Below are 15,172 nucleotides of genomic sequence, written 5' to 3'. Positions count from 1 at the left end.
CCACAGGAAAAACCATAGCCTTGACTAGATGGACCTTTGTTGGCAAAGTAATATCTCTGCTTTTTAATATGCTATCTAGGTTGGTCATAACTTTCCTTCCAAGGAGTAAGCGTCTTTTAATTTCATGGCTGCAGTCACCATCTGTAGTGATTTTGGAGCCCAAAAAAATACAGTCTGACACCGTGTCCACTGTTTCCCCATCTATTTCCCATGAAGTGATGGGACCAGATGCCATGATCTTAGTTTTCATGAATGTTGAGCTTTTAGACAACTTTTTCACTCTCCTCTTTCACTTCCATCAAGAGGCTTTTTAGTTCTTCTTTACTTTCTGCCATAAGGGTGGTGTCATCTGCATATCTGAGGTTATTGATATTTCTCCCGGCCATCTTGATTCCAGCTTGTGCTTCTTCCAGCCCAGCGTTCCTCATGATGTACTCTGCATATAAGTTAAATAAGCAGGGTGACAGTATACAGCCTTGACGTACTCATTTTCCTATTTGGAACCAGTCTGTTGTTTCACATCCAGTTCTAACTGTTGCTTCCTGACCTGCATATAGGTTTCTCAAGAGGCAGGTTTTGCCTTGGGAGCATGTTAATTTGGAAATTAAACATCCAAATTAGGTGTGAAGTAGGCAGGGGTCACAAAGAGTTGGACATGACTGAGCAGGCACACAGACAGCTGGTTAAGAAGGTTGGAGCAGGAAATACATATTTGGGAGATGTCAGCATAGAGGGTAAGCAAGAGCCAATGAAGTGGGTTGAAGAGAAAATGAAAAGGTGAGAAATGAAGACAGTAGCTACAGACAGCTTTTTTTAAGGTGGCACTGTAAGTGGAGAATAGAGAAATACAGTTCCAAGAGCATGAGGGGTCAAGGACTATTTTCTTAAAAATAGTTTATATGAATATATATGCATATATATATACTTGTGTATATATATACTTTTTTAAGTTCTCATGCTCAGTCGTTTCAGTTCTGTCTGACTCTGTGAACCTCTGGATCGTAGCCCGCCAGGTTCCTCTGTCCATGGGATTCTCCAGGCAAGAATACTGAAGTGGGTGGCCATGCTCTCCTCCAGGGGATCCTCCTGACCTGGAGATCAAACCCGCGTCTCTTGGATCTCCTGCATTGCAGACAGATTCCTTACTGCTAAAGCACTGGGAAAGCCTATATATTTTCAGATGAGAGTACTAAACCGTGTAAGCTGATGGGAATGATGCTGGACAGAGGGGAGAATTATAGTCTAAGAGGTCACCTTTTCCATCTCCTCCAAGCATAGACCCAAATAGAGAGGACAATTTGGAAAGACTAAAAGCATAATTTACATTTGTTATGTATATATTTCAGGCTTTGGGAGAGCAGCGGGACAGAAAGAGAAGAGAAGCTTGGAGAAAAGGGAATTAGGAAAGGCAAGAGAAGAAAGAAATATGATTTTTAAAAATAATACAGAGTTAGAAAATATATCTGTGGGACCTGGAGAAGGGGGCTGAGAAATGAATGAGTTATACTTCTACCCTCTAGAGACACATTTTTCTAGGAGATAGCACTTCCATTGCCCACCAGAGTCTTTCTGCCCTAGGGAGGGCATCAGTTAAGAATGCTGCCGACATTCAGAGTTCCCTGGCGGTCCAGAGGTTAAGACTTTGTCTTCCAATGCTGGAGATGTAGGTTTGATCCCTGGTTAGAGAGCTAAGATCCCATATGCCTCATGACCAAAACATAAAACATATAAGCAATATTGTAACAACTTCAATAAAGACTTTAAAAACGGTTGACATCCAAAAAAACCTCTTAATAAAAAAAATTCTCAGTGCTTCCAATACAGGGGATGCATGTTCAATCCCTGGACTGGGAACTAAGATCCCACATGCTGTGCAGTGCAGCCAAAAAAAAAAAAAAATTTTTTTTTTAGGAAGAATGGTGCCGACATAAACTCCTGGCTCTAGTTCTTGCTGGAAGGGAGCAAGTTATGGAAATTCTTTGTGCCTTGGTTTCCTTACCTGAAACATAAGCTCAGAAGTGCTTGCCTTGTGAGGTTAATGTGTGAATTGAAAAATGAAACTATTCTTGCAAAGCACATGGCAAACTCATTCTCCTTCTAGACACCTCTGAGCCTTTGAGCAGATCCTGCCTTAGGTCCCTTGAGGCCAGGGAACATGTCTTGTCTTTTAATTTTCCAGGGCATTTTATATATATAGCCCTAACCGTAAGTGAATTTTGAATGCTTGCCCTTTTCCCCCTTCTTTTCTTTCCCTTTCCTTCTTCTGTGCGAAACCCCGTCTCGTGCTGCTCACCCCCCTACCTCATATCCCTTTATACTTGCATTTTTGGTCTGTAGAGTGTTCTGTTGGATGTAGAATCACAAAAAGGTAGGACTTTGGCTTTATTCTATCTTCCCTCCCAAAGCCAGAAAGATTTCAAGTTGAACACCTTGATTTAAAAATGAAAAGTTTATGCCAACACTAAATTTATCTTTTATTGCAGCATGTACAATTTCTTTTCTTGATCTAGTTGATCAGCGCCACAAAGATTGGTTCCCAAGAAACTCTCTGACCCAAGATCGAGCACAGCCCAACATCGGTTTCTGACATTCTTAGTCTGTTTTATTATGAAATATTTCAGTCAGAGGGAACAATAGAAGTAAAAGCAAAATATACAAACATAGACATTTCATCAAGTTTAAACTGCCTATATCCCCACTCTCCCCATAAGTAATCTCTATCTTGAAATTTGTACTTAGCTTTTATGAAATAGTATGTTTTTTTTAATTTTTATTTTTTTATTGGACTGTAGTTGATTTACAGTGCTGTGTTTCAGGTGAACAGCGAAGCAATTCAGTCATTACATATACATATATCTATTCTTTTTCAAATTTTTTTCCCATTTAGGTTATTATAGAATATTGAGCAGTTTCCCGTGCTATACAGTAGATCCTTGCTGGTTATCTATTTTAAATATAGTCATGTGTACATGTCAATCTCAAACTCCCAACTTGTCTGTCTCCCCCACCTTTCCCCTTTGGTAACCATAAATTTGTTTCATATTCAGATTTTTATCCTTGATTTCGTATGTACGAGTCCGTATCAAGTTCTGCTTTCCTCAGGTTTCTGATGTGAACATATAGTAGGATCTCAAAGTGTTGAAAGAATAAAGCTTGCTTGCTTGAGAATAGGAAATCGGTCTTTTCCTTCCTTCTCTGTTACTCTTCCCAAAGTCTGTCTCACATACTTGGTGATCTTGGATGGTAAAATAGATGCTTAATAACTTAATGACCAGAGATATATTAATCCATCTTTTGTTACCCAGTATTATTGACCAGAGATGTTTCAATGTTCACTTACATAACAAACAGCTGGCCACAGGCATTAGTTTCTGCAAAAATCCACCAATCAATAATGTGTTTTAATTACTGTTACCCTATATAAAATTTATGAAGTACATCATAGCTATCCAACCAATTCTCATGGGCTCTGCCTCTAATAGAGGCAGAATGTAATACCATAAAGTTAAGTAATAAAATCACCTATGTATAGAGGGAGAGTGCTCAGTTGATTCTGACTCTTTGGGGCCCCATGGACTGTAGCTAGGCAGGCTCCTCTGTCCATGGAATTTTCCAGTCAAGAATACAGGAGTAGTGTGCTATTTCCTACTTCAGGGGACCTTCCCGACCCAGGGATCAAACCCTTGTCTCTTGCATCTCCTGAATTGGCAGGTGGATTCTTCACCACTAGTGCCACCTGGGAAGCCCCCACAAATTATTCAGTTGAGTTTCGGGCATGTTGAAAATCCTTTTAGTTGCTGTTTGTGGCTATTCGGTATCTGTCTTTACCCACCGGAGAACATGTTGTCTTAGACTCCACTAATGAGAGGCACTTGCATGAGACCTGGTAGGGAAGAGGAGACGCCACTGTCTTCTAGAGGCTGTGTGCTTAGTTACTCAGTCATTCATGTCTGACTCTTTGTGACCCCATGGACTGGGGCTTGCCAGGTTCCTCTGTCCATAGGGATTCTTCAGCCAAGAATAGTGGAGGGGGTTGCCATGCCCTCCTCCAGGGAATCTTCCCAACCCAGGGGTTGAGTCCAGGTCTCCTGCATTGCAGGCAGATTCTTTTCCATCTGAGCCACCAGGGAAGCCCCTTCCAGAGGCAGTTATGGGCAAAAGTATGGGCAGCAGCAGATGGAATGGCCGACTTGGGATTCTGCCTACAGCTTTCGGGCGGGTGGTCTGAGAATCCTCCCATTGCTTTACAGGCAGCTGAGATGGCAGTAAGTGCATAATGGCAGTAGCTTCCTTATGATCCCTGTACTTCTAGACTTCCTGAAAGAGATTCTAACCACTATCTTTCCTGCAGCTTTCCCAGAGTCATGAAAGCCTCTAATTCCCTGCATTAAACCCCTTCCTATTTGAAATACCTGGAGTGCTGACTGTTTTCCTGATGGTACCATGACAGATAATGATAGGACCTAGTCCACAAGCTTCTAGGAAACTCTAGAAGAAAAGCACTTGATATGGTAATAGATGTTCCCCAAGCCCCTTAGAGCAGTTGTGATGGGACCATTGGAATTGATGGGCCCTTGACACTGGGAATGGAAGCTCTTCAAGTTGTCACCCAAACCTATGCTTGTGGGATCTACAGAAACAGGGCTTATGGTAAAAATGAAATAATTAACAGTGAGTTTGTAAAATGTGTAGAACCTACTGAGACAGAAGAAGTGCAATGGAATGAATTGTCTTATTATTTTTTTATTACATATTGTTTTATTACATATTGGGTTGGCCAAAAAGTTCGTTTGAATGTTATGGGAAAACCTGAATGAACTTTTTGGCCAATTCATACATTCTATGCAGTTACATATATCTGAAAAACACACAATAAACAGAATACAGGCCACAGAGTTAGGTGGCTGAGGGACGGGGTTTGGGGAAAGATTCATTTTCTACTACATATGCTCTTGTCCTTTCTGAACTTTATGTTGTGTACATGCATTTTCTACTCCAAAAGCATATTTATGTTTAATAGCAACAGTTGTATACTGGATTTTGTGTAGTGATTTTACAGTCATTAGAGTTTTTAAAAAATCATAAACTCTAACCATGTAAAATGTTGACCATGAAATGAAAAGACAACAATCTGTATCCACTGCTTATGGAACTTTGTAGAACTGCTTTCAGGGAATTAGAAAGGGTGTCAATTTGGTAATGTTTAGTAAAGTTAGAAATGCACAAACTCGATCATCATCAAGTCCTCTTCTATGTACATACTCCGGAGAAAAACTCATACATCAGGAGAAAGGTACAAAGATGTTCATTACAGTATTGTTTATAATAGAAGAACTGGAATCACAAACGTCATTATTAGGAAGTAAATTGATAAAAAATAAAATACTATGGAGTGGAATCTAAAGTGTGACACAGGTGAACTTATTTATGAAATAGACACATAAGTATAAAGATTCACTTTGCTGTATACCTCAAACTAACACAACATTGTACATCAACGATACTCAAAAAAAAAAAATAATTTAAATGGCCTAACTCTATAAATGTCAGCATGGATAGTTCTCAAAAATGTATTCTTGAGAAAATAAAGGAGCTGCTGAGCCACACATACAATGTGGCAGCATTGAGGTAAATTCTAAAACACATACTAAACGTGTTTTTGAAAAGGGGGGAGCTATAAGAGTTCATAACTAATTCACGAGAGCGGTGGTCTCTGTTAAGAGAGATGTAAAAAAATAGACTTCATTCTTACTTTTTCTTTTCTAAAATTATGAATCAAAATGATCCAGTATCCTCTCTTTTTTCATTCTGGTAGTAGATGTAGTTTTATATTATCTGTACTTTTCTATGATCCTTCTCAAAATAATAATCTCTTATTCCTGATCTCCCACTCATTCCCCAACCAGCTACAGTCTGGATTGTGTCTTGCATCCATCAGGATCCCAGCAGGAAACAAAGGGTACACTCAAATTGGTTAACATTAGCGGGTTTATATAAGAATTTTGGAGAAGGAAATGGCAATCCACTCCTGCACTCTTGCCTGGAAAATCCCATGGACGGAGGAGCCTGATAGGCCACAGTCCATGGGGTTGCAAAGAGTCAGACACAACTGAGCGACTTCACTTTCACTTTCATATAAGGATTATTTACAAAGATGCTGACAGGGTATAGGGAAGCCAAGTATGGCGCCCCAGGGGCTCGTAACAGCAGGAAGCTGTCACTGTCCTGAAGGAAAAGGTAAAGGAGCCTTTATAGGAGCAGAGCTTGAGAGAGTACTATGCGGAGAGGACCACGCAATAGGAGTAGTGATCTTTATCAGAGAGTGAGGCCAGTCTCTGGTGACCCTCCTCAAACTGGAACTGGAGAGATTATGGACCTCCACCTTCCTCTCCTCTCTCCCTCTGATTTCCTGTCAATGCTTTCCTTTGGCCAAGCCCAGCCTGAAACTGTGGGGCCAGGAAATCCACTGATGCTGCCCATACAGGTCAACCCCCCAGGGCTCAGAGCAGGGACAAACCGAAGGTATCCACAGGCGCCACCATGTCTCACCAAGTTTGCCAATGCCTGCTAATAGTCAGATCCAGGAGATGCTTCAGATGTTGTTAAACTTAGCTTCTTGGTTGTAACTTACAGTTGACTTGTTCTCTTCCTTTTTACTCTGTTCTTATACTCTGTTTCCCAACTAATTCAAATGGGTCCTTGCTAGTCTTGTTCATTGGAAACAAGATTACCCCTCTCAAGTGTTAGAATTCTCCATGTTTCCTTTTCTGATGCTTTGCTCTCATTCAGTCACTCCGTGCATATAATTTGCGACTCTTGGCTGATTCAAGACTGAATCTTTTGTCTCTAGCCAAGAACTTTCATCTCAATTCCAGACTTATTTATTGACAGCAACATGGGACTGTCTCATTGGCTTCTCAAAGTCAGCATGGGAAAGCCAAACACATTCGCTTCTCCTATAGACCTGCCCCTTATGGTTCCCACCAAGTGAATGGCCCTGCCAACGGTCCAGGCAGAAACCCTGAAATCTCCTTCCTCTAATTCCTTACCTTCCACATAGTGTCCGCTTCTCTTTACCTTGAAGTGGAGACTGGGTCAAAGAAGAGCTCAAGTGCAGAAATGATGAGCTTTTAATTGGATTTGTCCTGGAGGAATGACAGAGCTGGGAGAATAAGACCCGAACCAGGATATCCAATCTAAGCGGCTTCTCAACTGTGTTGAGCATCAGATTTTTCTGGGTACCTGGGCCTCACCTGAAACCAATTAATCCAAGACTCTGGTGTTAAGAACTTAGAGAAGACACAGCTCCCATGTGTCTCCTCTAATTCTGATTCTCTACTACATCACTTCTGAAACCAAATGTGTAGATATTCCATACTGCAAACAATTCTGTGATACCAGCTGACTGTCCTACGATTTAACTTAACTCTGACACTGGAGATAGTGGCAGACACGGAGGGGTGCAGGCTTAGTCCTACAAGCTGCCTCCCCTACGTCAGGCACCAAGTGCAAACCCAGGTTTTCACCTGTGCTTCTGTCAGATCGGCTATAAATCTGAGCTTCCCAGGCTCCCGTCCTCCGATTTGCTTACTTTGCTAGCTTGCCTCACAGAAGTCAGGAAACAAGTGTACTTACTAGATGACCAGTTTATTACAAAGGACATTAAAGGATATGAATAACCAGATGAAGACATACGTAGGGAAGGGTCTGGGAGGGTCCTGAGCACAGGAGCTTCTGTCCCAGTCGCGTTTCGGATGCGCCAATTTCCCAGCACGTGGGTGACTGCTTGTTCATCAGCCTGGAAGCTCTCCAAATCCTGTCCTTTTGGGTTTTTATAGGAGGCTCATTACATAGCTACGATTTGATTATAGGTCATCGGTGAGTGTGTTGCAGGAAGGGGACCCCTTCCAGGGCCCAAAAGTGGGCTCTTGTCTAACACTCAGAAATGAAATGTCCAAGGAGACACAAGTGCTGACAGAGCAAGAGCCTTTGCTGGGAAGAGGCACCTGCGAGGAGAGCAGCAGGGTAAGGGAACCCAGGAGGACTGCTCTGCCGTGCGGCTTGCAGTCTCAGGTTTTATGCTGATGGGGTTAGTTTCCGGGTTGTCTCTGGCCAATCGTTCTGACCCGAGGTCCTTCCTGGTGAAGCATGCATCGCTCAGACAAGATGGATTCCAGCGAGCAGGATTCTGGGAGGTTGGTAGGACATATGAACTGGTATCTGTCTCCTCTCTCCTTTTGACCTTCCCTGAATTCTTTCCATAGGTGGTAGCTTCTTATTTCCACATTCCTTCCCAGGACCTCCTGTTGTAAGACAACTCATGCAAGTGGCTACTAGCTGACCAGGGCAAGTGGTGTCAGTCAGTGGTTTCCCCTAACAACTGGACTCAATCTCAGGAGCTCCCTGCTCCCCAGAGATGGGGGTGGGGGCCTGGGGTGTGGAACTATAAGCCCCACCCCTCTAAAAGTGATCAGTTCCCCTGGCAGCCAGCCCCAGCCTCTGGAGCCTTCCAAAAATTACCTCATTAACATAAACTTAGTGAGGTTGATAGGGGCTTGTTATGAATAACAAAAGACACCCATTTCACCTTTCTGCTTTAGCCTAAAGCTATTTCAAGAACTGAGCATAAAGCTAGATAGTGTAACAAAAGAAGCCCCTATGGTTCTTCACAAGGGTTTTAGGAACTATGTGCTAGAACAGTGGACAAAGACCAAATATATATTTCTTATTGTAAATCACAATATCACAGGAATGAACTCTGTCTCTCCCACACTAACCCCCCGCCCCCACCCAACAAATTCATATATTGAAGCGCTAACCTGCAATGCAATGTGACTGTATTTGGAGAGAAAACCTTTCAGGAGGTATTAAGGTTAAATGAGGTCATAAGAATAAAGCCCTAGGACTGGTATGCTTATAAGAAAAAAAAAAAAAAAAACCTGCTGTATAGCATAGGGAGCTCAGCTCTGTGTTCTGTGATGACCTGGGTGGGTGGGATGGGAGGGAGATGGGTTGGGAGAGAGGCTCAAGAGAGAAGGGGTATATGTATACATATGACCAATTCACTTAGTTGTACAGCAGAAACTAACATAATGTTGTAAGGCAACTATACCCCAATTAAAAAAAAAAAAAACACCAGAGTTCCCACGCACTCCCGCCCAGCGCATGCACAGAGGAGAGGCCACGTGAGGACTCATGAAGGGGGTCCTTTGCAAACCTTGGAGAGGCTGCACCAGAAACCAACCCTGACAGCACCTTGATTTTGGACTTTGGGCCTCCAGAACTGAGTAAACTGAATCTTTGTTTAAGCCACCCCATCTGTGGTATTTTGTTATGACATCCCAAGCAAACTAAAATACCTGGTCGAGAGTCTAGACAGGGATCTTTCTCATAAACTCCCTGAGTGATTCTAATGCACAAGCCAGGTTGGAGAAGCACTGAGCCAGACAGAAAACTGGAGATACCTATAAAAAGACAAATGCGGTGACTAACCAGGGAGGCCAAGGAGGAGGAGCAACCCAGATAAAGGAAAGCCAGCCTCTGGGAGGCCTTTAACATCTCGACACAGTTTCAGCTTGGGCTTCCACTGGCACAGCAGAGTAATTAAGGGGATCAGGGTAGAGTGGCCAAGCCCTCAGCAGTCATCAGCTCCTGATAATTCCACCTCCTATTTTCCAGTTCTGCCTCCTCATCTCCATCAGCACTGTCCCTTTCCTCCTCTGCTCCAGGATGGGGGTTGGCAAACCATGACCTGTGGGCCAAGTCTGGCCAACCATCTGATTGTTTTTGTTGTTGTTTCTTTTTAAGTGTTATTGAAGTATAGTTGATTTACAGTGTTCCATTAATTTCTGCTATGCAGCAAAGTGACTGATTTATCCATATATATACTTTTTCATATTCTTTTCCTTACAGTTTATCACAGGGTATTGAATATAGTTCTCTGTACTATACAGAGAACTGTTGTTTATCTTGTTGTTTATCCATTCTATATATAATAATTTGTATCTGCTGATCCCAAACTCCCAATACTTCTCTCCCCCTCGGCAACCACAAATCTGTTCTCTTTATCTGTGAGTCTGTTTTGCTGATAGGTTCATTTGTATCCTATTTTAGATTCCGCATATAAGTGATATCATATGGTATTTGTCTTTCTCTTTCTGACTTACTTGGCTTAGTATGATAATCTCTAGGTCCATCCAAGTTGCTGCAAATGGCATTATTTCATTCTTTTTAATGGCTAAGTAATATTCCATTGTATATATCACATCTTCATTATCCATTCATCTGTTGACGGATATTTGGGTTGGCTATTATAAATAGTGTCTTAGCTATTATAAATAGTGCTGCTATGAACATAGGGGTGCATGTATCTTTTCAAATTATAGTTTTGTCTGGGTATATGCCCAGCACTGGAAATGCTGGACATGGCAAATCTATTTTTAGTTTTATGAGGAGCCTTAATACTATTTTCCATAGTGGATGCACCAACTTCCATTCCCACAAGCAGTGTAAGAGAGTTCCTTTCTCCCACAGCTGTTCCAGCATTTATTATTTGTAGACTTTTTGATGATGGCCATTCTGACTGGCGTGAGGTGATCCCTCATTGTCGTTTTGAGTTGCATTTCTCTAATATTAGCGATGATGAACATCTTTTCATGTGCCTATTGGCCCTTACGTCTTTTTTAGAGAAACTAGGTCTTCTGCCCATTTTTTGATTGCGTTGTTTGTTTTTTTTGCTTTTGAATTGTATGAGCTATTCGTATATTTTGAAAATTATGTCACATCAATTGCAAATTTTCTTCCAAGCTTGCAGGTTGTCTTCTCATTTTGTTTATGGTTTCCTTTTTGTGCAAAAGCTTATGAGCTTAAGTTCCATTTGTTTGTTTTTGCTTTTATTTCTATTTATGTCAGAGAATGTTTTGCCTATGTTCTCTTCTAGGAGCTTTGTGGTGTCTTATATTTAAGTCTTTAAGACATTTTGAGTTTATTTTTGTATGATGTGAGGGTGTGTTCTAACTTCATTGATTTGCATGCAGCCGTCCAAGCTTCCCAGCACTGCCTGAAGAGACTGTCTTTTCTCCATTGTATATTCTTGCCTCCTTTGTCAAAGATTAATTGTCCATAGGTGTGTAAGTTTATTTCTGGGCTCTCTATTCTATTCCACTGATCCGTATGTCAGTTTTATGCCAATATTATGCTATTTTGATTACTGTAGCATTGTGGTATTGTCTGAAGTCTCAGAGGGTTATGCGTCCTGCTTTGTACTTTTTCATCAGGATTTCTTTGGCAATCCTGGGTCTTTTCTGGTTTCATATAAAGTTTAGGATTATTTGCTCTAGTTCTGTAAACTAAAAAAGTCATGGGTATTTTGATAGGAATTGCATTAAATCTGTAGATTGCTTTGGGTAGTATGCCTATTTTAACAGTAGTATTTCATCCAATCCAAGAGCATGGGATAGCTTTCCATTTCTTCGAATAATCTTCCATTTCCTTTATTAATGGTTTGTAGTTCTTAGCATATAAGTTTTTACCTCCTTGAGGTTTACATTCTTATTTTATTTTTCTTGATGGGATTTTTAAAAAGATTGTTTACATTCCTTTTCTGATATTTCATTGTTAGTGTAAAGAAATGAAACTCATTTCTATATGTTAATCTTGGATCCTGCTACCTTGCTGAATTCATTTATTAGTTCTAGTAGTTTTTGTCTGGAGTCTTTAGGGTTTTCTATGTATAGTATCTTGTCATCCCTACCAATCTGAATACCTTTTATTTCTTGTCCGATTGCTGTGGCTAGGACTTCCAGTACTATGTTGAAGAGAAGTGATGAGAGTGGGCATCCTTGTCTTGCTCCAGATTTTAGTGAGAAGCCTTTCAGTTTTTCACTGTTGAATATTATATTGGCTGTGTGTTTGTCATAGTTTTTATTATGTTGAGATATGTTCCCTCTATACCCACTTCCATAAGAGTTTTTAGCATGAATGGCTGTTGAATTTTTATCCAATGCTTTTTCTGCATCTGTTGAGATGATCAGGTGGTCTTTGCCTTTTCTTTTGTTGATGTGGTGTATCATATGGATTTTTCATACACTGAACCATCCTTGTGACCCTGGGGTGGTCCAACTTGGTTGTGGTGTATGATCTTTCTTATGTATTGTTAGATTTGATAATTTTTTTTTTGAATTTTTGCCTCTGTATTCATCAAAGATATTGGCCTGTAGTTTTCTTCTTTTAGTGGTGTCTTTGGTTTTGATATCAAGGTGATGGTCAGCCACCTGTTTTTATAAAGTTTTATTGGAGAACAGTCACAACTGTTTTTGTATGGTTGAAACCTATATGCAGGTCAGGAAACAACAGTTAGAAATGGACACGGAAGAACAGACTGGTTCCAAATAGGAAAAGGAGTACGTCAAGGCTATATATTGTCACCCTGCTTATTTAATTTATATGCAGAGTACATCATGAGAAACGCTGGGCTGGAAGAAGCACAAGCTGGAATCAGGATTGCCAGGAGAAATATCAATAACCTTAGATATGCAGATGACACCACCCTTATGGCAGAAAGTGAAGAGGAACTAAAAAGCCTCTTGATGGAAGTGAAAGAGGAGAGTGAAAAAGTTGTCTAAAAGCTCAACATTCATGAAAACTAAGATCATGGCATCTGGTCCCATCACTTCATGGGAAATAGATGGGGAAACAGTGGACACAGTGTCAGACTTTATTTTTTGGGGCTCCGAAATCACTGCAGATGATGATTGCAGTCATGAAATTAAAAGATGCTTACTCCTAGACAGCATATTCAAAAGCAGAGACATTACTTTGCTAACAAAGGTCCATCTAGTCAAGGCTATGGTTTTTCCAGTGATCATGTATGGATGGACTGTGAAGAAAGCTGAGCACCAAAGAATTGATGCTTTTGAACTGTGGTGTTGGAGAAGACTCTTGACTTGGACTGCAAGGAGATCCAACCAGTCCATCCTAAAGGAGATCAGTCCCGGGTGTTCATTGGAGGGACTGATGCTAAAGCTGAAACTCCAATACTTTGGCCACCTTATGCGAAGAGCTGACTCATTGAAAAAGACCCTGATGCTGGGAGGGATTGGGGGCAGAAGGAGAAGGGGATGACAGAGGATGAGATGGCTGGATGGCATCACCGACTCAATAGACATAAGTTTGAGTAAACTCTGGGAGTTGGTGATGGACAGGGAGGCCTGGCGTGCTGAGATTCATGGGATCGCAAAGAGTCAGACACGACTGAGTGACTGAACTGAACTGATGGCTGTTTTGCACTATGAGTATTTACAACAAAGACAATAGTAGCCTACAAAGCCTAAACTATTTACTATTTGACCCATTACAGAAAAGCTTTGTGGACCCCTGTAGTAGATGATATACCCTAATGGTGGTGTAGAGGCCAGAGACCAGTCATTTATATATTAGTGTCTCACTGGTCCAAAATAATAGAAATCCTTCACAGTGTAACCAAGTTGGCATTTACTGAGCACCTACTATGTGCCAGACTCTATAGTAAGCAGTAGGAATACAATCCTAGACAAGAGAACCATATTGTCCTTATACTCCAGCAAGAGGGAGCCCTACCGGGGGTTCCTCACTTTATGAAGTCACACATATTACCAATACACAGACACAAATTTATGGGGGAATACATGGTGCGTCTGTCACTTGCACCCTCATGCTGAGCATTGGCAGAGCATGACCTCTAACTCTAAGCAATGATTCTTTGCAGCTTATTCAGATCCCGGGGAGATGACTCACTATATCCCTGACAGTATGTCCTCAAAATTCTAGATGACTTTGTCAATATCACAGAGGTTTGTGGATTGCGCCACTGCTGATGTTGGAGAAAAACACTTCTTTGGCACACAGGGAGAATTTGAGCAGTGGGAGGTCTCAGTGAAGTTGCTCAGTTGTGTCTGACTCTTTGTTACCCCATGGACTGTAGCCCACCAGGCTCCTCCATCCATGGAATTTTCCAGGCAAGACTACTGGAGTGGGTTGCCATTTCCTTCTCCAGGGGATCTTCCCAACCCAGGGATTGAACCTGGGTCTCCTGCATTGCAGGCAGACACTTTACCGTCTGAGCCACCAGGGAAGTCCCAGGTAAGATCAAGGCAAATTAAATATGTGGTGAAATCTACTTCCTTCCAGCAGTAGATTGTTGCAAAACGACATATGGTTTTGCAGTGGGGCTGAGGGTCCATTTGCTTCTCTTAGTACCCTTCCAATTTATGGCTCTCGGAGTACTTATGAAATCATATGATATTAACTGTATTAAACCATTTGTATTATATTTGTGCATTTGTGGTCTAGACATACTATACAAAGAGTGATGCCAGTTCTGCACATTGTCAACTAATAGGCTTCGCACACTAGAATTGAACTCCTTTTATTTATGTATCTATTTAATAAGATTTCATCAAATCTTTACAAAATTAAATTTAACGTTTAACTTTAAACAGTTTCAATGTAAAATTTTGCCATTCACTATATGTTTTACTTTGCCTTTTTTTTTTTTTTTTTTTTTTTGCTGGTCTGTGCTGTGCATGGTATGGGATCTTATTTCCCCTACCAGGGATCAAACCTGGGCCCTCAGCAGTGAAAATACAGTGTCCTAACCACTGGACTGCCAGGGAATTCCCTTATTTCGCCTTTTTAATGCATGGTTTTGAATAACTTAGAAGAAAAATAGCATATATAAAATCATGTTTTCCTCATTTTTACTTTACATTTTGGGTGTAAGTAATCCAAATTTTTTGTACTTTTAATACAATTTTATTTTTAATCCTTTAGATTATTACAAGCAATTGAACACACATTATGTGAAAACCTAGATTATAATAATATAACATGGTTTGGCCAAAATGAAGACAAAAATAAATTTATAAAATAATACAGTAGTTCATTTTCATTACTCAGATAAACATTGGTCCATCAGTGGAATACTCATTCACTCATAATTTAAAATTTTGCCAGCTTTTAATCACATCAAAACAGTACCTTGATATGTAATTTTCACCACATATGAAGGGATACTTGTCAGGGTAACAAGAGTTTAAAGGTTTTTTATTTAACTGTTTGCTAGCTTGTAGTTTATAATGCTTAATATTTAGGCAAATGATACATGGGAATTTATACTCTTGCCCCAGGGCCCTCA

The 15,172-nt window shown here is 40.8% G+C and overlaps 1 long non-coding RNA gene and 1 other non-coding gene across 2 annotated transcripts in view; one reads left to right on the top strand and one right to left on the bottom strand.

The window, feature by feature from the left end:
- LOC113878186 overlaps positions 1-15,172 on the top strand; it is a 103,763-nt gene that overhangs the window by 30,860 nt on the left and 57,731 nt on the right. The gene's annotated exons all lie outside the window — the stretch shown is intronic.
- On the bottom strand, positions 14,039-14,110 carry TRNAC-GCA. The gene has a single exon. It is a non-coding gene; the product is annotated as a tRNA-Cys (tRNA).

This window comes from Bos indicus x Bos taurus, chromosome 19 (genome assembly GCF_003369695.1).
Source record: "Bos indicus x Bos taurus breed Angus x Brahman F1 hybrid chromosome 19, Bos_hybrid_MaternalHap_v2.0, whole genome shotgun sequence".
NCBI classification, from domain to species: domain Eukaryota; kingdom Metazoa; phylum Chordata; class Mammalia; order Artiodactyla; family Bovidae; genus Bos; species Bos indicus x Bos taurus.
Note: the sequence above shows the minus strand (reverse complement) of the source record. Positions and strands in the feature narration are given on the sequence as shown.